We start from the raw sequence: 22,738 nt of genomic DNA on the forward strand, positions 1-22,738 counted from the left end.
GGATCTTTAGCCAGCTTACTTTATTTATTTATTTATTTTTGTTTATTTTACATTTGTTTATGAAGGTATTACACTGATCACAACTGACCATTTCCATGTACTGCCCAGGTGAAATAATTCACAGGGAAGAAAAAGTGGAACAGAGAGAAAGTAAGTTATACAAATCAAAAACAGAACAGAGCAGAAAGTAACACTATACAACAGAAATATACCGTAACAATAAATATAGTAACAATTATGAAAGAAATGGGCATGTTCTGGTTTTAGATGCTTATAATTCAGGTTTAGATCTTGTTGAAAATGCTTTGGGATAACAGCCAGGGCTGGGAAGGTGTTGAAGGTGCAGTTAAGAGGTGTTAGTACTTGAAAGAGAGTAATGCTCTCCCATGTTGATGAGTACTAAGTCCAATATGTTTGATCCTCTGGTTGCAGTGCACAGTATTTGGGCCAGGGTGCTTGTGTTGATAGCGTCCAAGAAACATTGTGTCTGTCAGTTAGAGGCTATATACATTACCCTTTACTGTGCTGCTCTTGGTCTAAATGTGTGGAAGACACTGTAGCCTTGGCAACAGCATGAATATCTACATTCTCTAGAGTGAGGAGAGCTGGTAAGGTGTGGAGTTTTTGTTTAGGCTCCAAGCATTGAGCAGTAACACCTCAAGGTTGCTTTGATTTTTTTTTTATGGCTATGTGGTAGTTTTGTCATTTTAACATTGCCTAAAAAAGGCTCTAAGAGGTGGGTAAAGTTTTAGCTAATATCCAAAAACCAAGGGGGAGACAAGTGCAAACCATCTGTTAAACATGTCCTCCCTTGCTTATAGATATTGAATTCCCCTGGAGTGATGCCAGAAACTAAACCAGTTATTAAAATCAATCATTTTCTGTTCATACTGTGGTGCCATCCTTGGTGAAGGTAGGCATATACCTGTCTGTGACACACATACAGAGAGATCCATAATGTCTCTTTTCATATGCCCATGAGGTATGTCTAAGGTCATTTACACCCACATGGACTATGATAGAATCATATTGGTACCTGTGGTGCAGTGACTTCATTGCATGTATGATATTGCAGATCCTAGCTCCAGATAGGCAATTAATCATTAACTTCTCCTTGTCTAGCCTGGTGAAAGGGGCAGCTGTGTGTTTTGCAATAGAATCCCATATAACAACAGAACTAGGTAAATTGTTGGCTTGTCTTATGGGCTTTGTTCTTGGGGGATCATAGGCTAATGTTTTGTGTTAGGTGTTGCTTTTGGTGTGTGCTTAATGACTGCAGAGGATAGGTGTTCATTTGAAGACATTTAAAGTTTGAAGAGGTTACTTTTATACATAAGAAGGTCTATGTGTGTGGTGAGCAGTATGCATGAAGGATATATATGTGTTCCTTGACAACCTTGTATGTAAGTGAGATGTTTGCCTCCAAGGAAGTTATGCATGCATATCTTTCAAATACTACAATAATTGGTTAGAAAATTTGTGTCCTTCTAGGAGAATCCAGTATTTTATTTATTTTTTATTTATTTTGCATTTGTTGACCGGGATAGTCCAACTGGATGCATGTCCATTTTCAGCGGAGGCCCGGGGAGAAAAGCTCCAAGGGTAAGCAGATACAGCATTACATAATACCAGCATTACATATTACAAACAGATTATTTACAGAGATTACATAAATAAGCAAGTTAAACAAGTTCCACAGGTTAAAGTTAGTCCTGAGCACAAGTCAGGATTAAATTAAATTACACAGTAAACTGGTTAACAGATTTTTACACATTCGAGTTAGCCAGGCTTGATACATTGACATAGCCAGTTAAGTGACAAATGTTGTCTGAGTCTAGTTTTAAATTGACCTAAGGTGGAAAGTAAGGTAATATCAGCTGGAAGTGAGTTCCAGGATCTACTTACAGAGTTTGCAAAGAGAGGATCACCGGCTGTGCTATTAATTTTGCTAGTCTGAATTAGTAGTTTGTTAGAGGATCGAAGCGGTCTAGGATTGTTATAGGGGGTGATAATATTTTTAAGTGCAGGAGTATTGTCCGGATTATAGAGGATTTTATAGGCCATAATCAGTTGGTTATACTGGATTAGGCTAGGTAGTTCAAGCCAACCAAGCTGATTTAGATTGATGCAATGATGTGTCCTAAAAGGCAGCCCAGTGACAAACCTGGCAATGTGGTTGTAGCAAATTGAGAGTTTGTTAAGGACAGTCTTGTTCAAATTCGAGAGTAGAGGGAATGCATACAGAAGGGTTGAAAGAAGGTGAGAGCGAGCTATGGCAATTTTAGCTGGAGGGGTTAGGAAGGCTTTTATTCTGTAAAGTGACCCTAGTTTTTATTGATGGTTTTGATAGTTTGGTTAACATGTAGGTCAAATTTGAGATTATTGTCTATGATGACACCTAATAGTTTTGTAGATGGGTCAGGGGAGATTATTGTGCCATCATTTGATTTTATGGTAAAGGTGAAAGTGGTAGACCTACGTGTTGGTGAAAATAACAGCATTTTAGTTTTTTTGGGATTTAGGATCAGACAATGTTCAGAAAGCCAGTTTTCTATTGTATTAAAGGTGGTCTGGGTAGCTGACCATAACTCTACTGGAGATGTGGCTGAGAAAATCAGAGTAGAGTCATCAGCATATTGGATACAGCTGACTTTTGGGATGACAGTATAAAGGTCGTTAATGAAGATGGAGAACAGCAAGGGCCCTAGTATAGAGCCTTGTGGTACTCCGAGGGTGTTAGGTAGAAGGTTAGAGAGTTTGTTCTGCCAGAGGACAGCCTGCTGTCGACCATTCAGGTAGGATTGAAACCATTGGAGGGCTCCAGTATCTAGACAGAATGTTTGCAGGGTGTGGATTAAAAGTTGGTGATCAACCATCTCGAATGCCTTGGAAAGATCCAAAAGAGGGCTGAGGATATATAATTATTGTTGCGATTATGGTTTATGGTGTTAGTAAAAGCTAGGAGGGCTGAAGTAGTGCTGTGATGAGGATGGAAGCCATGCTGAGTGTCTGCCATAAGGCGATTTTGGATTAGGTGGTGCATGAATTGTCTATGAATACATTTTTCCATAATCTTTGCAAGTGGAGAGAGTATAGCTATTGGCCTATAATTGGAGAATTCAGTAGAGCTGCCTCCTTTGTGAAGTGGGATTACATAGGATATTTTCCAGATGGTGGGAATTTTAGCTTCTACTATGGTTCGATTGATTAGTGTTGAGACAGGGTAAGCAATAGCATCAGCTGATTTTTGTAGGTACTCTGCAGAGAGTTGATCAGCAGAAAGTGTAGTGGGTTTTAATTTTTTGATCAAGGTACGGATAAGTGAAGTGGCGACTGGTTGGAAGCTGAACGCAAGTAGGTTTCTAGGGGTGCTACTTTCAGGACCAGGGGAGCTAGGAGGTAGTTGGCTAGCTAGGGCTTGAATTGTCTCAGTAAAGAATTGGTTAAAACTATCAGAAATATCTTCAGGGGTTTTATCAATAGTAGCAGCAGGGATTGGGGTTGAAGTTTGTCCAGGATGTAGTAGATTATTTAAACCTGCCCAAAACTTCTGAGGGTTATTTTGATTTACTGTCTGTAAATTACAGTAGTATTGTTTTTTGTCTTGTAAAATTGATTTTTGGTTTCGCTCCTGGATTGCCTGTATTTAATGTGATCTTGAGGGTCTTTAGAAGAACGCCATAAAGCCCATGCTTTGTTTCTAAGGGTAATTTTGAGTTTAGACTCTATAGAAAGCCATGGTGCAGTTTTCGCCTTGGTTCTCTTTGAACGAACAGGTGCATGCAAATCAAGGATCTCAAGGAATTTGTTGTTAAAGTATGCTACTGCTTCCTCTAAGGGGAGGTGTTTTAGAATAGACCAATTACATGAGTTTAGTTCTTGTTGGAATTTGGCAGGGTCAGAGTTTTTATTGTTTCTAACCTTTCTGAGTAAGGGTTGTTGGGAATTAATGGTTTTGTGCTTAATTAGATATGTGAGAAGGTGATCGTTTAGGCCATTAAGGAGGGTACCAGAGGTGTACAGTTGGGGGTGACTGTTTATGAGTACCCAGTCAAGTTTCTTTTTGGTTGGGTTTACCTATCCTGGTAGGGGTGGATATGATTTGTGTAAATGCATGCAGGTTAATATGGGTGGTTGGGGATTCTAAGGAACAGGTGCCCCAGTCTATGTTAAAGTCTCCAAGTAGTAGGGTTTCTTGGGGGTAGTGACATGATAACCAGTGCAGGATATCTTCAGATGTAGATATATTGTTACCTGGGGGAATGTACATGCAGATGATATTAATGCATTTATTTTTATTAAGTTGCAATTTGGTGTCAAGAATCTCAGAGTTATTAATCTGAGGATGTTGTATTACATCTATGGTGACATTCAACTCAGATTTATAGAGTACAGCTACCCCACCCCCCTTCCTCGAAGCACGATCCAGCCTGCGTATGTTGTACCCAGGTGGTAACACTTCATTGTCTTTAGTGTTAGGTTTTAACCAGGTTTCAGATAAACAGAGAATCTCATGGGAGTGGACATCCAGAAGTGCATGCAATTCATGTACCTTCTTATTAATGCTTCTAATATTGAGATGACAGACTAGGAGAGAGTTAGTTGGCCTATAAATTGTAGGTTTGTAGCTTAGATTACAAGTAGAGGGGGTATGTGTATCTGAAGTGAGTGGGCCAGGGTTGGGGTGAATATCACCACCAAGTATTAGGTTGAGTCTATACTTGGTGATGAACTTCAGGAATTTGTTTATTAGTTTGTGGTAGTGTTTGGATGTAGAGCTAATGTGCCTGGGGTTGAGATGTTGATGGACTGAACAAGATGTTGGATAGGATCTGGTACTGTAAGTATGGTTGAAGGTGGAAGGATTTATAGCTGGGGTGATAGTATGGCCTTTTGGGACCTGAAATCCCGTAAGAAACTGGTATGTGGCTATATGGGATAAAATGGTAAATAGACCAACCTGCTTTGCCAGAAATGGCCTGCATTTTCACCCCTAGGTTTTTACATAGTGGAAAATACTTTTGTTAACCCACCTTCCCTTTCTAGGCAGACCTCACCTGATGGACATCTCCACATACTCATCGCCAATCTGGACAATATTAGGGTAGCACTGCTGAATGCCAGAAGCCTAAACAACAAAATCTCTAAACTTGAGGCTATCCTTGAACTTGAAGACATCAGCATCTGTGTAATTCCAGAAACCTGGCTTTATTCTAGTGATAAAACTTCCTACATTTATTTATTTATTTATTTCAGTTTGGTGACTGGGGAAGTCCACTGGGCCCATGAGTGCCCATTTTCAGTGGAGGCCCGGAGAGAAAAGCTCCAATATAACATAAAACATTAAAGATACAAAAGTAAGTAAGTTACAAAAATAAAGTACAGTTTACATGAATGAACATTCTGTATCAGGCTTAGTTGACAAAGATAATTTTGATGTATCTGGAAGGCTGTACTGTGGAGAATCATTTAGGAAATACCTTCATAACAATTGAAGTGTAGTAACATTATACATAACAATCGATTAAAGTAATGGAACAGTTTACATGCATTCATTCGACATAAGAAGCTATTTACAATATTTACAAGGTAGATATAGTATCTTCAGAAGCAATTGCAGAGAGCTAGAGACAGCTCAGGGAACTAGTTGTTGGGGTGTTAGAGTGATTAGGAGCCAAGGAGTAACACCTCCTTAGGGCAGTTGTTAGAAAGAATTAGAAAAGGTGAAAGCAGGTGCATTTCCATTTGGAGTGCAAGTAAGTGAAAAGCTGGGTTTTAAAGTTTTCTGAGTTAGCTATTGTCCTAAGAGTGGAAGGGAGAGAATTCCATTTCTTGCCTAGTGAGAAAGAGAGGAGAAGATGGCCAGCAGGCCGTTTTGGTTTGTGGATAGTAATTATATTTTGATTTTCAGATCTAAGAGGTCTATTGGGGGTGTAGGGGGGAAGGATGTTCATTAGAGCTGGACATTTATTTGGGTGAAATACAAGTCTGTGTGCTGTGGTAAGTTGGAGGTAGTCTAGATAATTAGGGGGTTCTAGCCAGTTTAGAGAATTAAGGGCATGGCAGTGATGGGTGGAGTTTTTGGATCTGGAGCAAATTTGGAGATTTTGTTATAGCAGTTTTCCAGTTTGGAGGTGTTGGTGGTGGTCAGGTTAGTTAGAAGAGGGGCTCCATATAACAGGGATGGGAGGAGGTAAGTAGTAGCTAAAGTATGTCTAGTGGAGCTTGAGAGAAAGAGGTTGTTCCTATAAAGTATACCTACCTTTTGGTGGGTTTTCTTTATATTTTGTTGGATATGGATATCGAACTTGAGGTGTTCATCAATAGTAATGCCAAGAAGTTTGCAAAGAGAACTACTTCAATGAGAGAGTTGGAAAGGCTGAGGTCTTTAAATGAACTTTTGTCAAAAGAGAAAGTCTTGGAGGGAGAAGTTTAGATTTATTTGCATTTAGAGACAGGTGATTTTGTTGCATCCAATATTCAGTAATAGAAAAGGCAGCTTGGGTTTTAGTCAGTAGTTCAGGGAGGTTTGAAGCAGAGCAGACTATTGCAGAATAATCTGCATATTGAATGATTTTGGCATCAGGAATGGCAGAGTGAAGGTTATTGATAAAGATGTTAGAAAGCATAAGTCCAAGGATGGACGCTTGAAGGACACCAGTTGGGATAGGAAGAAATGAGGAGATGGTGCTCTTCCATTTAACTGCCTGAGATCTCTCTGACAAGTAGCTAGAGAACCAGGCAACAGTGTCTGGAGTGAAATGTAGGTTAGAGAGATGATAGATAAGGTGGTTATGGGAAACAGTGTCAAAACCCTTAGAAAGGTCAAGAAGAACTGTGGAAACTAAATGTCCTGAATCTCGGGCTTGGTTGACAGTTTCTAAGAAGGAGAGAGGAGCAGTTATGGTGCTATGGCCAGGGCGGAAGCCATGCTGGGTAGATGTTAGGAGTTGGTTTTGGGTTAGAAAAGGCATAAGTTGGAGAGGGATACATTTCTCTAAGATTTTGGGGACTGGAGAGAGCAGAGCAATAGGCTGGAAGTTTGAGATGTCAGTATTTTTGCCACCTTTGTGGAGAGGAAGAATGTAAGCAGAATGCCATAGTTTGGGTGCATATGACTCCTTTATAGATCTGTTGATTATGATGCTAATTGAGATTGCAATACTGTCGGCTGCGCATTTTAGGAAGGAGGAGGGAATATTATCAGGAGCATTGGAGCAATGTTTAAGTTTGGATAGGAGTCTTTTTATGAGATTAGTAGAGACTGGCTTAAGCACTGCAACCAGAAGATCAAACATAGGGTGGTTAGGAGAAGAGGAAATGTTGTTAGGTGGATTATTGTTAGGGAAGGTCTTGGTCAGGTTGGAGATAGTTTCAATAAAAAATGAATTAAATTTGGAGCTTAGTTCAAGGTCAGATATACTTGGGTCAGGGCAGGGGTTATTCTTGGAGCCAAGGTTGAGAAGGGAGTTTATGGATATCCAGAATTGTTTGGAGTTATTGTTATTGTTGGACTGGAGTTTAAAGTAGTAGGATTTTTTGTCCTTTGTGATGCGTTGCTTTGCGAGGTTACAGAGTTGTTTGTATTTGATCAGGGTTTTGGGCAGTTTGTTGTTATGGTAAAGCTTCCAGGCTTTGTCCCTTTGAAGCATAATTTGCTTGGTTTCTTTGGAGAGCCATGGAGTGGTATTAGCTTTTATCCTTCTATTTCTTAGTGGTGCTAGGGAGAATTTAGAGTGTCGAGGAAGACAGAGTTGAAGTGTTCTATTGCTTTATCAAGAGGAAGGGTGTTTAGGATTTGCCAGTTTATTTGTTTGAAGATATTTGAGAAAGTTGAGGGGTTGAAGTTGCTAAGGTTGCAGGTGAGAATATACTGATGCTAATGGGGGGTAGAGGTAGTTGAATGATGTATGAGGGCAGGGAGGTGGTCGCTAATGGTGTCGGGAAAGGTACCAGAGTAATTTATTTTATTTGGATGGGTGACTAGGATCCAGTCTATAATGGATCCTAAGGGATTTGTTTTGTTGGGTCGAGGGGTGGACAAGATTACTTGAGTGAAGTTATAGAGGTTGATGGATAGGGAGGGAGAGGGATTATTGAATTTGTTCCAGTCGAGATTTATGTCCCCTAGAATATAAGTTTCGTAATTAATTTCAGATGAGACCCATAGGAAGATGTCTTCAAGGGTAGAGATGTTGTTCCCAGGGGAAATATAAAGGGCTATGATGCAGATATTTTTGTGCTTGTTCATTTTTAGTAGACCAACTGTTAGTTCAGTATTGTTGAATTGTGGGATAGGAATTTGGAAGGGAATTAAGGTAAGAAGATTAGAGTAGATAAGGGCAGTGCCACCGCCTTTTTTATTTAGTCGGTCAGTTCTGAGGGACTGAAATCCTTTAGGCAAGATTTCAGAGTCAGAGATATGGGGTTTGAGCCAGGTTTCTGAGATGGCTAAGATGTCAGGTTGGTTATGAGTTAGCCATGCTTGAAAGTGGTGAATTTTATTGTTGAGACTTTGGGCATTGAGAGTGAATAATGTTAGGGTATTGTGGGGAGAGGAGGGGGAAAACGGTGAAGGGTGGGTTATCAGTAAGGGGGCTTAGCTGAGGGTTGGGATGGATATCTCCTGCAAACATAAGGTTGTTGAAGGAAGGAGTTTTTAGCCATTTGGGTTTATTTTGCATAAGTTTGATAGGAAATAACATTAGTTTAGAGGTAAGTATTTTGGCTTTAGAAGTAATAGTTTTAGGATAGAATAGGTGCAAGAGGTGGGGTTGAATAAGGGAAGAGGAGATGTAGTAGTAATGAGAGAATGAATATAGGAGCAACGTGGTGAATGTGTCAGTTTGAGATGAAGGTAGGAAAGGTGGAACATGGGAGGAGTATGAGGTGGCATAACATAGGGGAATTAGGAATACAAGGAGGAAGCAGGGGGCCTGGAGGGTGTGGAGAATAAAGGGAAGCATCATGGGACCCAGGTAGTTTAATGTGTATAGTTTGAGGGGATGAAGCAGGTGAGAAATAAGAGGGGATGGCGACAGAGCAGAAGTTTAACTGAAATTAAAAAGAACCAGCGTAGGGGAGTTTAAAAAGGTGGTAGTAGAGAGAGTGTGAATATATTTATATAGGAGGAAGAGATGAGGAGTTGTAAAGAGGGAAAAGCTTTAATTGGATAATTAGGTAGGGTGTGTAGGGGCGGGGTGTAATTTGGGAGGACATTCTATTGGGTAGCTGGGATTAGTGGGTGGAGAAAGGGTGGAGAAAATGTAGAGCTGTGGGGGCGGGTGGAAATTGGGGCAGGGTAGGGGAGCGGAGTAAGACAGCAGGGTGAACGGAGCGGGTAGAGCCGAGGAAGAGGAGAAAGTGTATCAGTGAAGGTGAGAAGAGATCTGAGGTAAGGAGACTACAGTAAAGGCACTCAGTATTAGAGTTGAAGGAAGCAGATGTTTCACAAGAGCTAGGGGCTATACAGGGCAGAGAAAGTGTAAACAAGTGATTAACTAAATCTGATGCTGAGAACAGGGCAAAGTTAGGTTAAGGTAGCGTAGGCATACATAGGGGTGTAGAAAGAAGCAGGAAATGCTGCCATCTAGTGGCCAGACTGTGTAATTACAAGGATAGGCCTCGGACACAGGGGAAATGGGGAAGAGATCAGGAAGGTAGAGAGGGAGGATTACAACTAGGGTAGACTGCTAGCTTTTGCTCACCGGGTTGCTGTACTAAAGGGCAATTTTAATTTACAGTTTAGTTTATAATAGGGTACATACACTTAATATTAATTCTTGGGGAGGCAAGGATGAGTATAGAAGCACAGCAGGAGTTCTTATACGCTGACTGTTCAAGGGCGGGAAGCCAGGGATTCCAAGCAGAGAACTGGGAGGCACCTGGGGTGGTAGTGATTCAGCAAGGATACACTGTAAGGAAAAGGAATACAAAGAGCAGGTTTATACCTGGAAAACAAAACTAGTGGCAAAAGTAAGGGAGGGACAGATAAAAAGGAATAATTACATCAGTAGTAGTGAGCTATCCCAAGAGAAGGTGGGTAGAAAGAAGAGAGCAGGAGGAGAAAATATCAACACAAACAATTTAACCATGGAAATGCAGCACAGTTCTAAACATTATACTATAGTTTATGCAATACAGTTTCAGACTTTAGCCATTAGAAACAATCAGTAGACAAGTGGTAATCCATTAAGTACAGAAGACGTAATTAGGGACCTGGGGACCCAAGTTGATAGCAATCTCTCATTTGACAACCACATGGCCAGAGTGGTTAGAAAAACATGTTATATAGCCCACCTAATCATGAAGGGATTCACATCTAGATCAGGGGAGGTCATCGTGCCTCTTTACTCATCCCTCATCAGGCCCATAATTGAGTACAATGCCCCTTTTGGGATGTACCTTACCAGACACCTGCAGCAACTGGAAAGACCCCAAAAGTACCTCACCAAGAGGATCAAAGGGCTCAAACGGATGCCATATGCTGCCCAGCTAAAGAAACTCCAACTCTACTCAGTGGCATACCGCCTGCTCAGAGGCGATCTGTGCTTGACATATAAAGCCATGTCCAACCCGGAATTAATGGACATACTGCACCTCAGAAAATCCAAATCCCATCGAGATATGCGCTTGAGAGACTTGAACCTCAGCACTGAAATAAATAGGACATGCTGGAGGGACAGATTCATAACCCAGAGGCTCCCTTCACTCTGGAATAAAATCCCAGTCCCGGTTAGGCAGAGTTCCTCATTGACTCTCTTCAAGAGGAATCTTGATGAGTGGATGGGAGATCGTAGGTTTACCCCGGGTATCACTTCTGTGTCACTGTTAGACAGAGGCACAGTATACTAACCTCGAAAAAGGGCATAGCAAAATTAATTTAAAATGGGTGGTGAAAGCCAAACACACTCTGGCTAGGCTTATAAATGCCCTAGGGCAGATAGCCTAGTATGAACCTATGAACCTATGAACCTATGAACATCTAGGTACAGTATAGTTTAGAGCAGCACAGACTAGTATTTAAACTAAATATGCAGGACAAAAATCAAATCCACTAAAAACAAGGTACAGTAAGCCTAAGTCATCAACAGTTTAGTGTAGAACATATATGGAGCAGGCATCTGTAAGTTGCAATGAAAAAATAACATGTGGACAGCAATAACAGCCAGAAAACTGCTCAAAAATACCTCTGAGTAAGCCTATGGTGTCAATAGCCAAGTTCAAACATTTTATAGAGCAGTCAGTTATACTTCATAGTAAAAACAGAATTGTGAACATTAAAAACGGTCAGAAAGACCACTCTGAGTTACCTACAGGTCACCAACAGTGTCTAGGTACAAAATGTCTACACACAATAGACACTTAAGTAGTGCTGGCTAGGGTAACTCATGTTTATAACAGTTGCGGACATTTTATCTGCAGCTTAGTGGCTAAGGCAGGGCATATAGGCTGAAAAGCTATGTTTATAACAATTGCGGACGTTTTATCTGCAGCTTAGCGGCTAAGGCAGGGCACATAGGCTGACGGCTAATTTTGGAATCAGGACTACTCACTTATGCCTGTGTGGCATTAATGGGGGAGCACATAGAGAGAATTGTTTCTGGGGAGAAGCGGCAGTTGTAGCCGTATCCAGTGCACAATGCTGGTAATGTTAAAGCTGACTGAAACAGCTGATGAAAGCCGTGTCTAGTTTGAGGAGCCAATTACACAGTTACTGGCTTAATCAGCTGATAAGGTAGAGTCCAGGTTAGGAAGACGTTATGCGGCTTCAGTTAGCAATATCAGGAAATAAAACATACAGTGCCAGTATGGTTCTGGCATTGACTCGAGGCTGAATCGAAGTTCAAGTGGGGGAAAGCTAGCAGTGATGCTGCGTAAATGTACAGAATACACAGGAGCAGGTCCGGGCATATTAACCAGGTACAATCGCTCTCAGAACAGCATGTAGAACCCGCAGGACTCAAAGATTGGCCACAGATGGAGGAGGAGATTCACTGTACAGTGCAAAAGTAGAGCTGAAAGCTTGGTAATAGCCTGAGCAAGTGTATCGCTGTAGTAGTTGAGCCGGAAGGTAACCCAGAAGTATGGGCGACCAGACCCACATGCAGTTATGAAGGAGCTCCCAACTACACCATGTACGTTACAAAGGGCCAGAAATCACAGCAGAGGCACATAAGTAAGGCTATCTGAGTATTCTGTTTCTCTGAACCCACAAAAAGCACAAAACACAATGTATACAGTCTAATAATTAATTAATTAAAGCAAACACTCACCCATAAGCGGAGCCAGAAGCCTACGCAGTACAGGACCGGAGGGGATAGGAGGGTACTTAAAAATGGCGCCACAAGTCCTGGGACTGTATTATAGAGTTGAGGGTGGAGAAAGTGTAAGATGAGGGGGATGGATTGAGGCAGGGACACGAGAGTAGAGCCAAGGTATGAGGAGAAGAGGGTAAGTGTATGGGTGAGGATAAGTGAAAGTGAAAGAATTAAAGGGAACGAGACAGGGATAGAAGTGAGCAGGCTATGAGCCAAGGAGAAGGAGAAAGTGTGTCAGTGAAGGTAAGAAGAGATCTGAGGTAAGGAGACTACAGTAAAGGCACTCAGTATTAGAGTTGAAGGAAGCAGATGTTTCACAAGAGCTAGGGGCTATACAGGGTAGAGAAAGTGTAAAAGAGTTATTAACTAAATCTGGTGCTGAGAACAGGGCAGAGTTAGGTTAAGGTAGCGTAGGCATACATAGGGGTGTAGAAAGAAGCAGGACATGCTGCCATCTAGTGGCTAAACTGTGTATTTACAAAGGTAGGCCTCGGACACAGGGGAAATGGGGTAGGCCGCTAGCTTTTGCTCACTGGGTTGCTGTACTAAAGGGCAATTTTAATTTACAGTTTAGTTTGTAATAGGATTCATACAATTAATATTAATTCCTGGGGAGGCAAGGATGAGTATAGAAGCACAGCAGGAGTTCTTATACGCTGTCCATTCAAGGGTGGGAAGCCAGGGATTCCAAGCAGAGAACTGAGAGGCACCTGGGGTGGTAGTGATTCAGCAAGGATGCAACTTAATATTAATTCCTGGGGAGGCAAGGATGAGTATAGAAGCACAGCAGCAGTACTTATATGCTGCCCGTTCAAGGGCGGGAAGCCAGGGATTCCAAGCAGAGAACTGGGAGGCACCTGGGGTGTTAGTGATTCAGCAAGGATACAACTTAATATTAATCCCTGGGGAGGCAAGGATGAGTATAGAAGCACAGCAGGGGTTGTTATACACTGTCCGTTCAAGGGTGGGAAGCCAGGGATTCCAAGCAAAGTTCTGGGAGGCACCTGGGGTGTTAGTGATTCAGCAAGGATGCACCATAAGCGGAGCCAGCAGCCTACACAGTACAATACCGGCGGGTATAGGAGGGTATTTAAAAATTGCAGGGTATAATACCTATCATGCATTCAGATCCACCAGCAACTGCAGTGGAATGTCTGTATTTATTCATAACCACATTGTCTCTCACTAGATTTCACACAATAGCAATCTGGAACTGATTGTCCTACTTTAACTCTGTAGAATGAATTATTACATTGTAGCCAATTATACATTTCCTTTTCACAACATATATGCCCAGAAATGCCTGGACTTTGTAAATATGAGTAGACTTGATCAAACTATCTCTTCACCACCACAGGTGTTAATGTTCTTGATCTTGTCACAAAAATATTTCTTTCAATTGCGCCACCCCACTTACTATCCCCTCTGTAATCAAATCTGATTATCTTGATGTGATCTTATCTATGAAAACTTGCTTTCTGGCCCTTTATAATTTCAGTACATATAGGGATTACTCCAAAATAAATTATTTACAATGTATTTATTTTATTGATACTCAAAAATGGTACAGCTCTCCAGTAAATCTTATAAATTAGGCTGTTGCCTGTTCCTCTGGATTTTACTCCATGATGTTGAGATGCAGAATTTTACTTCATCTCGATAGATACATTGAGGATTTGATACCAATATCGCAAAAGCATAATGTCAAGTTTAAAACTAGTCCCATATGGTGGAGCTGCCACATCAACAAACTCTACAATAAAATGAAAGAAGTTCCCGGCCAGTGTGAAAAGATGCCCACTTTATCATTATAGAAGGGATTTAAAACTAGTAAGTACATTTCTTAAACATACCATTAGGAAATATGAACTATGAACTTAGGGTTGCAACTAATTCAAAGGATGACAATAAGGCCTTTTTCAACCATATTAGGAACTTCAGCCTGAGTCTCTCTGCTGGGTATGTCTCTAAAATGTGGAGACTGGCACTTGTGGTGTACTTACATAAAGGTGGTCCTTTTCTTGATCCTGGAAATTATAGGCATATTAGTGTCACTGCTATTATTTACAAGGCTGTAGAATATATTAGAGCTGATCTAATAAACATTTTTATAAATGACCGGGTCCCCATCAGTTGATCAGGTTTTCAGAAATTCAAACTCCATATGGTCGAAACCATATGATTGAGTTTTTGAAAACTCAAAGCTTTTGAACTGAGATCGGGGTACAACAAGGATCAGGAAATTTTACCTTTTCTTCACTGTAGTGCAGTCTCAGAGTTGGTATAAATAATTTGCAGCCCCCCCCCACACACACAAAAATGTAGATTTTGTGGGGGGGGGGTTGATGTTCAAATTTTTGGATTTCAGAAACTTGATCTTATGGTCTCTTCGATATTTTTTCAAGTTTATGAAAAGTCAATCATCTGACATATACCCAGGTGACCTTATAATTCAGTATACACACCAATTCAGCTTTGTAAAAGGCATATCATGGCTACTCAACCTGGATGAGTTCTTTGAAAGGGTCACTGAGGCCACAGATAAGGAGTATAGAGTCCATAATGTTGATCTGGACATTGCCAAGGTTTTTAATACTGTCTGATATGCTGGGATTATTAACAAACTCTCCAAATTCAACATTAACTCATGCATAGTTCCATGGATTCGTAGTTTGCTGCTTCACACAACCCATATCATTAAGGTCAGGAGTATTTGCTTTACACAGAAAAATGTCACCAGTGGTGTCCCACCAGGGCTCTGTCCTAGGTCACTTCCTCTTTGGTATATATTTCAGTGATGTAATAAACAATATCAGAAAGGACTATGGCTAACCAACTTTGCTGATGATTTCAGACTGGGAATGTTTAGCATTTGTTACTCAAATTCTCCAACAAGGGCTGGGCCAAGCAAACACTTGGTATAATAATCATGTGTTTACATTCAACAACAAAAATTATGGAACAGTTTTCTTTGGAAAATTGAGTATCACTACTACTTACCATATAGATAACATTCCACTTAATTCTGGAACATTGTTAGCCTCCCATCAGTATTAGGTGATAAAGCTGAACTTCTGGATGGTTTCCTTTGGCCATAAGCTTAGTATGAACCTACAAACCTACATTTTTATAAGAAGTTTAAATGCATATTATTTAAATAAATGCAAAGGATGAGATACTCCTTATACATACTGTAAATAGTTTATAGTTTGGCAGGATTTAGGTATTTCAGATTGTTTGATAATTGAGTAACTAGTTCATAGGTTCATAGGTTCATAGGTTCATAGGTTGGTTCTAGGCTATCGGCCCTAGGGCCTATGCAAGCCTAGCCATAACAATTCCCTGGATATTTCTTCCCACAATATTTACTTCTCTGGGCCCCTATCTAGCAGGGTGACTGATATGATCCCTGGGGTGAATTTCCTATCTCCCATCCAATCATCAAGTTTCCTTTTGAAGAGGGCCAATGAGGCGCTCTGCTTGACATGTATGGGCAGTCTATTCCAGAGTATGGGGAGTCTCTGGGTCAGGAACCTATCCCTCCAGCATGTTTTGTTCATTGCGATGACAAGGTTTAGATCCCTGGAGCGTGTGGCTCTGAGGGATTGGGATTTCTTTAAGTGGAGCATGTCCAACAGCTCAGGGTTTGACATGGCCTTGTATGTTAACATATTACATCCAAGTGACGCCTCCAGGTGCATCTGCAATTAACTCCTACTGACATCTCTAGGCGCCAAATCTTGCTTTTTCATATTTGCATTAATAATTTCAAAACCATGCTATGTACAAGGTTTTAAAATATTTCATCTTAAAGCTTACACAATGGCAAACTCAACTGCATTAATATTAGTCTGTCTAGTGCAGGTAAATAGATATTAACTGTTGTTTTTATAATATTAATTTATATAGATATAATTTTCACATTTTTCTAAATATCTCAGCAGCCAAGTAACATAGACAGAACTCCTTAGTCTCAAATGAAAGCTCTCAGCTCGATGAATAAATGCTTCTGATGGCAAGTGTGTAACTCGAGTGGTTTCTGAGATACTGTTAGTTGTTTACAAAATACTACAAATGTAACTGTTACTGTGTTTACTGTGACTTATAAAATTCTGTTTATGACTTAGAACCTACAGAATACTACCACTATAAATATAGTTTATGCTGAACAGTTTGCTATTTATACTTCTTTCATAACCCCTATGGTTCCAGAGATATGAACATTTATTTAAAATGTGACGACAATTTGATTCTGTCAAAAGGCTTAGGCTCCGCCCATTTGAAGTCACAGTGAAAACTTTCTGAGATCCATTGGAGTGAATGAGTTAAGCAGAGATCGCCTCTGAGTAGACAATATGCCACAGAGTATAGCTGGAGTTTTTTTAGATGGTCAGCATATGGCATCTGCTTTAGGCCTGTGATTCTTTTAGTGAGGTATGTCTGTGGCCTTTCCAGCTGTTGCAGATGTCTTGTGAGGTACATACCAAACGGGGCATTATACTCTATAATGGGTCTAATGAGGGATGAGTACAGTGGGACAATGACCTCCTTTTTTCTGGATGAAAAGCCCTTAGTGATGTGTGCCACATAGAAGGATTTCCTGACTGTTGTGGCAATGTGGTTATCGAAAGTGAGACCACTGTCCACCTGTGTCCCTAAGTCTCTCATCACACTTTCGATGTTTAGCGTCTTGCCACCTATGTGGTAATTCATGGGTACATGCTTTTTTCCAAAGGGGATAACTATACATTTCTTGGCATTAAGCTTGAGCCCATGGCTCTGGTACCAGGCATCTGCATCTGTAAGGCCTTTTTGTAGAATATCCACATCATTTAGGGATTCAATAATGGCTCCCAGTTTGCAGTCATCTACAAACTTTGTTAGCCAGAGTCCCTTAGTGTTGGCCTGTACTTCAGAGAAGTAGATGCCAAACAAGAGTGGTCCCAGGACTGAACCCTGAGGTACTCCACTTGTCACATGTCTGGAGCGAAGTAGATGCCAAACAAGAGTGGTCCCAGGACTGAACCCTGAGGTACTCCACTTGTCACATGTCTGGAGCTGGATTTGGAGTCGGCTACTTTTACAGTCTGGGTTCTGTCAGTAAGCCAGTTGGCAACCCATCGAGTGACGTAGGGATTTATGCCCAGCTTAATAAGTTTATCTATGATTCCAGAGTGGGGGATGGTGTTGAAGGCCTTGGCGAGGTCCAGATAGGCTCTGTGGACCACCTTACCCTTGTCCACAGCTCTGGAGACTGATTCAAAGAAGTCAATCAGATTTAGGAGACAAGATCGGCCCTTCACAAATCCAAACTGGGTGGGGTCCAGTGTTTGAAGGTTGCCAATGTCTTTGTTTATAAGTTCCATGATAATGCGTTCCATGCCCTTGCAGATCAGGCTTGTCAGGCTGATGGGATGGAAGTTCCCGTGATCCAAGGCAGATCATCCCTTGTGGAGCGGGATAACTGTAGCTGTGCGTCACTCAGTGGGCACGAAGCCTGAGGTGAGGCTATGATTAAAGATGACACTTAGGTGAGGTGTCAGTTCATTTTGTAGTTCATGTAGTACACAGCCTGGGATGTCATCTGGTCCCATGGATGCTGTATTCTTGCTTTGGAGAGTGTGGTTTCTACCTGTGTGGCCGTGATTATCGGAATTTGGAAATCTTTTGGTATTGAGATGGGCCCTTTAGGGGGTGAGAGGGGGGTGAAGTTGGCACTGAATCGATCTGCCAGGATATTGGCAATATCCTTGGGATCAGTATATTTAATGCCATTCTGTTGTAGCTCAGAGCAGATCTGCACATTGCCATTTAGATTCTTGACATAACTATAAAATGCCTTGTGGTTGTCTTTGGAATCTTTGGCAATTTTATTTTCGTAACTAGCTTTTGAGGATTTTATGAGGGATCTCAGCTTCTTACTGAGGCTGGTGAGGGAGTTTTTTGCATCCTGGGATTTTCCTCTTTTCTGCAACAGTTTCTTCCTTCTGTTGTATAGTTTGTTTATAGCAGGGGACCACCAGATTAGCTTCCTTTTTTTGGAGAAGAGCATCTTGGTTCTATTTGGGATGGCATGATTCATGCACAAGCGGATGTGCTCTTATAGTGCATTAGTGTAGGATTGTGCAGTCGAACTTCCAGATCCCATCTGCGTGGGTGCTGTGAAGTTTGTCACTTCTGACTTAAGGTTGCTTACTGCACTCACGTGACTTTGGCTGATTTAACACTATTGTAACCTAGTCCCCTAAATTCTATTAAGCATATGTTCATGTCAGGAATTTCTGATTACTTCGATACCATCCAGGTATTTTCCCCTAACACGTTACTCTTCAGTATTGCCATAAGTCAAGCATCATTATATGTTTTAATGGGAGTGCTACAGAATCCTGAAGACCAAAATCCTGAGACCAAAATCTTGAAAGTTCAAAATACTGAAAACTCAAAATACTGAAAACACACAGGATACCAACACTTACTATATTCCAGCACAAGTACATACAGAAACAAATAAAACACAAACCATATTACTCTTCACCAAGTATAAGCAGGGGGGCAAGCCCCCCTACAACCCCAGTGTGAGGGGCTGCACCCCCCCCACACCCCCTGCTACTTCAATAAATCAACTCTGAGATTGCACTTAGTGTAGGGAAGTGTGGTCTCGGCGTTGATATATTGAAGTAGCAGGGAGTGGGGGGGGGGGGTTGCAGCTCCTCACATGGGGGGGGGGTACAGAGGGGCTTGTCCCCCTGTGTATAGTTGAAGGCTAATATGTTTCTCTATGTACTTGCGCTAGACTATAGTAAGTGTTGGTATCCTGTGTGTTTTCAGTATTTTGAGTTTTCAGTATTTTGAACTTTCGAGATTTTGGTCTTCAAGATTTTGGTCTTCAGGATTTTGGTCTTTGAGGATGCTGTAGCGCTCCCGTTTTAACTTATTGTTGAGTGCATAGGAGAGAATTGTTGCTGTTGCCAAAATTATAGACTGGTAGTCACTAAAGTGTGGCTAAGCCGTGATAAAATAATTTCATTTGTAATATCACAAATATGTCAACAGCTGATCAATATGAGTAAAGGGAGGAGAAACCATCTTGAAGGACCAGAAGAAGCTGACTTGGAGTGATGATAAAAAATGAAAGTGGGATCACTAGACTGTGCTATATTGAATCCAAAACCTATAAATTAGTAAATCATATGAAAAGAACACATTGACTATAATTCATTAATAAATACTGCTTCAGATAAATCTTTGTCAGTTACAGCTCAGCAAAAAATCAGTTCATGGAAAACTCTCACCAACATCATAATAATAGTACAGAAATTAATATAACATTATTATATCTTTCTACAGGGTGACACCTCCACACATCTTTGATTATACATACTAATTCAATGGCCAAACAGTGGTGGGGAAAGGAAAAACTTCCCATTAAAATGCACAGTGGTCTCACACAAACAGCAATCAGACTGTGCGTGAGAAAATACCTTGATAAAGAGTGCACAAGCAAACTTCAACCAAAACGTTATTAAGAAACTACACTTGAAACAGGAATCTTGCACATTCATCCCACTCGCACTAAAAAAAAAAAAAAAACTGCTCCAGAATGTGTAAAACAGTAATTTGTCAATCTGATCCACAACAAAACATAACTTTCGATAGCTTTCATGAGTATTTAATGCAATTCAAAAAATTAAACCAATATTTATTATATCAACTGACTGCAAGTTAAACAAAGAAATGGAACTGCTATCATTAAAATATGACAGAAAGCGACAGTCGGAGAGATCGAGATGGCTGCCGTCCTATAAACAGTGTTGGATCATAGCTCAGCATCATATCAATAAATATTACCTTCGAGAAGCATCAGAGAATTAACTTACTTGGATAATAACCTTACTTTTGAATAAAGGAAAACTTTTTCTTACCACATACCGGATCAAGAACCAGGAAGAGCTGTAATACAGTGAGGATTGTAGCTGATTTTTTTCCTTCTCTTCCCTACATGTGTTATCCATGAGATCTGAGATTCCTCGGCCTGCAATCTCCTAATCAAATAAAACAAGAAAATCGACTATATCACAGGATTCTATACACATGGTCAAACTACAAAAGCAAAATACTCTTCAATTGCATCTCCGGAAAAAGAAACACTACCCAAAAGGGCAAGAAGAGCTAAACAACAGGAAAATACAAAACCTACTGGCAAAATGAAAACAGACCCAACTAATATGGATGAATTAAAATTGGCATTACAACCTATGCAATCTGCAATACAAAACTTTTCCACTCAACTACAAACCTTTGGGGAGTCCATTGACAGAATACTTACAAGAATTGACAAAACTGAAGCAAAGGTTATGGATAATGAAATCAAAATAGAGCAGTTACAAAAAGATCATAATTCCAATGCCAAAACTATGCTGGATATGCAACAGAAACTTTTGGACCTTGAAGCCAGATCCAGGCGCAACAATATCATAGTAAGGGGTATTCCTGAACGGATTGAACATAATACTCTTCCAGAAACCATTATCAATATCTTTGCTTTATTCCTGGACAATGCTCCCTTTATAGACCAGATAATAGTCAAAAGAGCCCAGACCATCTTCGGACCAAAAAAATCCTAGAATTGTCTATGCCAAAATTCTAAACTACCAGCACGTTAACAAAATTTTATTTGCAGCTAAAACAAAAAAATATATAGTTTGGAATGGAGCCAGAATCTACCTAGCATCAGACCTTCCTGCGCAGATAAAAACGGAGAGGCAAAAGTTGGCACCCTTCTGTGCATATTTATTTCAAAAACAAATAAAATTTCAGATGAAGTACCCAAACACTCTGATTTTTCAGCACCAAGGATGCAAATTATCCTCAGTAAACAGTAAGGAAGCCACTTCGATAGTCTTTAAAGCATTTAATGAATCTCCAGATCTAGCACAACAAAATCGCTGACTTACTTCAGTATGTTTCTCCTTTTTGTATGTTTGACCCACTCCTGAATGATGGTGCCGGACCTCGGAGGATGTTTTCAGTTCTTGTTGTGATCTGCCATAGTCTCCTGGATTTCCTCTTGTCCTGATCGCTGGCTGGAGGGCAGACTTCTCTACCTCATGGATCCGGGTTTCTATCTAGGGACTACAACTTCCACTTCCACCATGAACTTTAACTCTGTGACACTCCTTGACCCTTGCTGTCCCATAATTCCATGACGTGTTAAAGAAACAGGCACCTAAAAATTAAGATACATACCAAGGAGGAATGTCACAAATTATTTAAAGAGTCAGCGTCACTTCATCTCCCCATCATGCAAAGGGGGGGGTCTTAACAGCAATTAAGGTTTTTAGAATGTAATTACATGCCTTTTGAGGGACAGGTTTGTATACATATTACACTTCCTCTGCAGATGGGCGGAAGGGAAGCCTTCGAGAAATTTCGGCTGCAATAATAGATCCAAGAGCAACCCATTTACATTACCCGGGCAAGGCTTAGTCCTATGATGGAAAAGACTACAGGTACAGTTCATGAAGTCCTGTGTAGAAGAGGACCAACCAGTTTTTGATTCATAACACCAGCAATTTCTACATGCAGGAATTATTTGGGGGTAGCTTCTGTACAACATTTTTAAGCAATGCTTGTGATTAACGGGTAGTATCGAACTATATATTCTGGTATATATACAAACTGCCTTTTCTCTACCTTGCTTACCCATGGGTTTAATAGTTATAGTGATACCCCAGGCAACATTGTATGAATAATCATGACAGGATTTATAATGAATGTCATTTTCTCTGTGACTGTGTGGGTTTTTTTAAATAGCTGATGATATAAACTAGTTAATGGCATAGACCAAAAAGTTTTACATATATAACTAACTGTTGGTTAAACGCAATTCGCAATGTGAAGGCAGTTATTTGACTAACAACATGGGGATTGTATTAACTTTATATTTAATGAGACTGGAATTGAAAGATATATCTCTATAATGTTTTAACCTAGTTTGTACTCAAAACATTGCATGTACTCTGAACATAACACAGCATTTTTAGACTTGAGTCTTCCTGGTGCTTTGGAAAATTTAGGCTGTAGTTCTGGGTTACTGCTTCGATTTTGAGATGCCTCACATCTAATTGTTAAATATTTACACTAAAACCACCCACAAGCATCTAAGCGGAAACCCTACCTTAACACACCAATAACACTTACTTGATGGACAGGGTTATGGTTTCTTTCAAAAAAAAAAAGAGAGAGAAATAGCATACTCATGATGAAAATTTCTCTCATTTAATAGAATTTGGTGGTATGCATCACTTATGGATATAGTTAATACTTACATACATAGTAGCGTTGTCGCCTCACAGTCAGACGCTGTCCTGTTCGATTATCAGCTAGAGCGTCTTCTGTGTGGAGACATGTGTGAATGG

This window comes from Protopterus annectens, chromosome 2.part1, assembly GCF_019279795.1.
Source record: "Protopterus annectens isolate FY-2018-M chromosome 2.part1, PAN1.0, whole genome shotgun sequence".
NCBI lineage: Eukaryota > Metazoa > Chordata > Ceratodontiformes > Protopteridae > Protopterus > Protopterus annectens.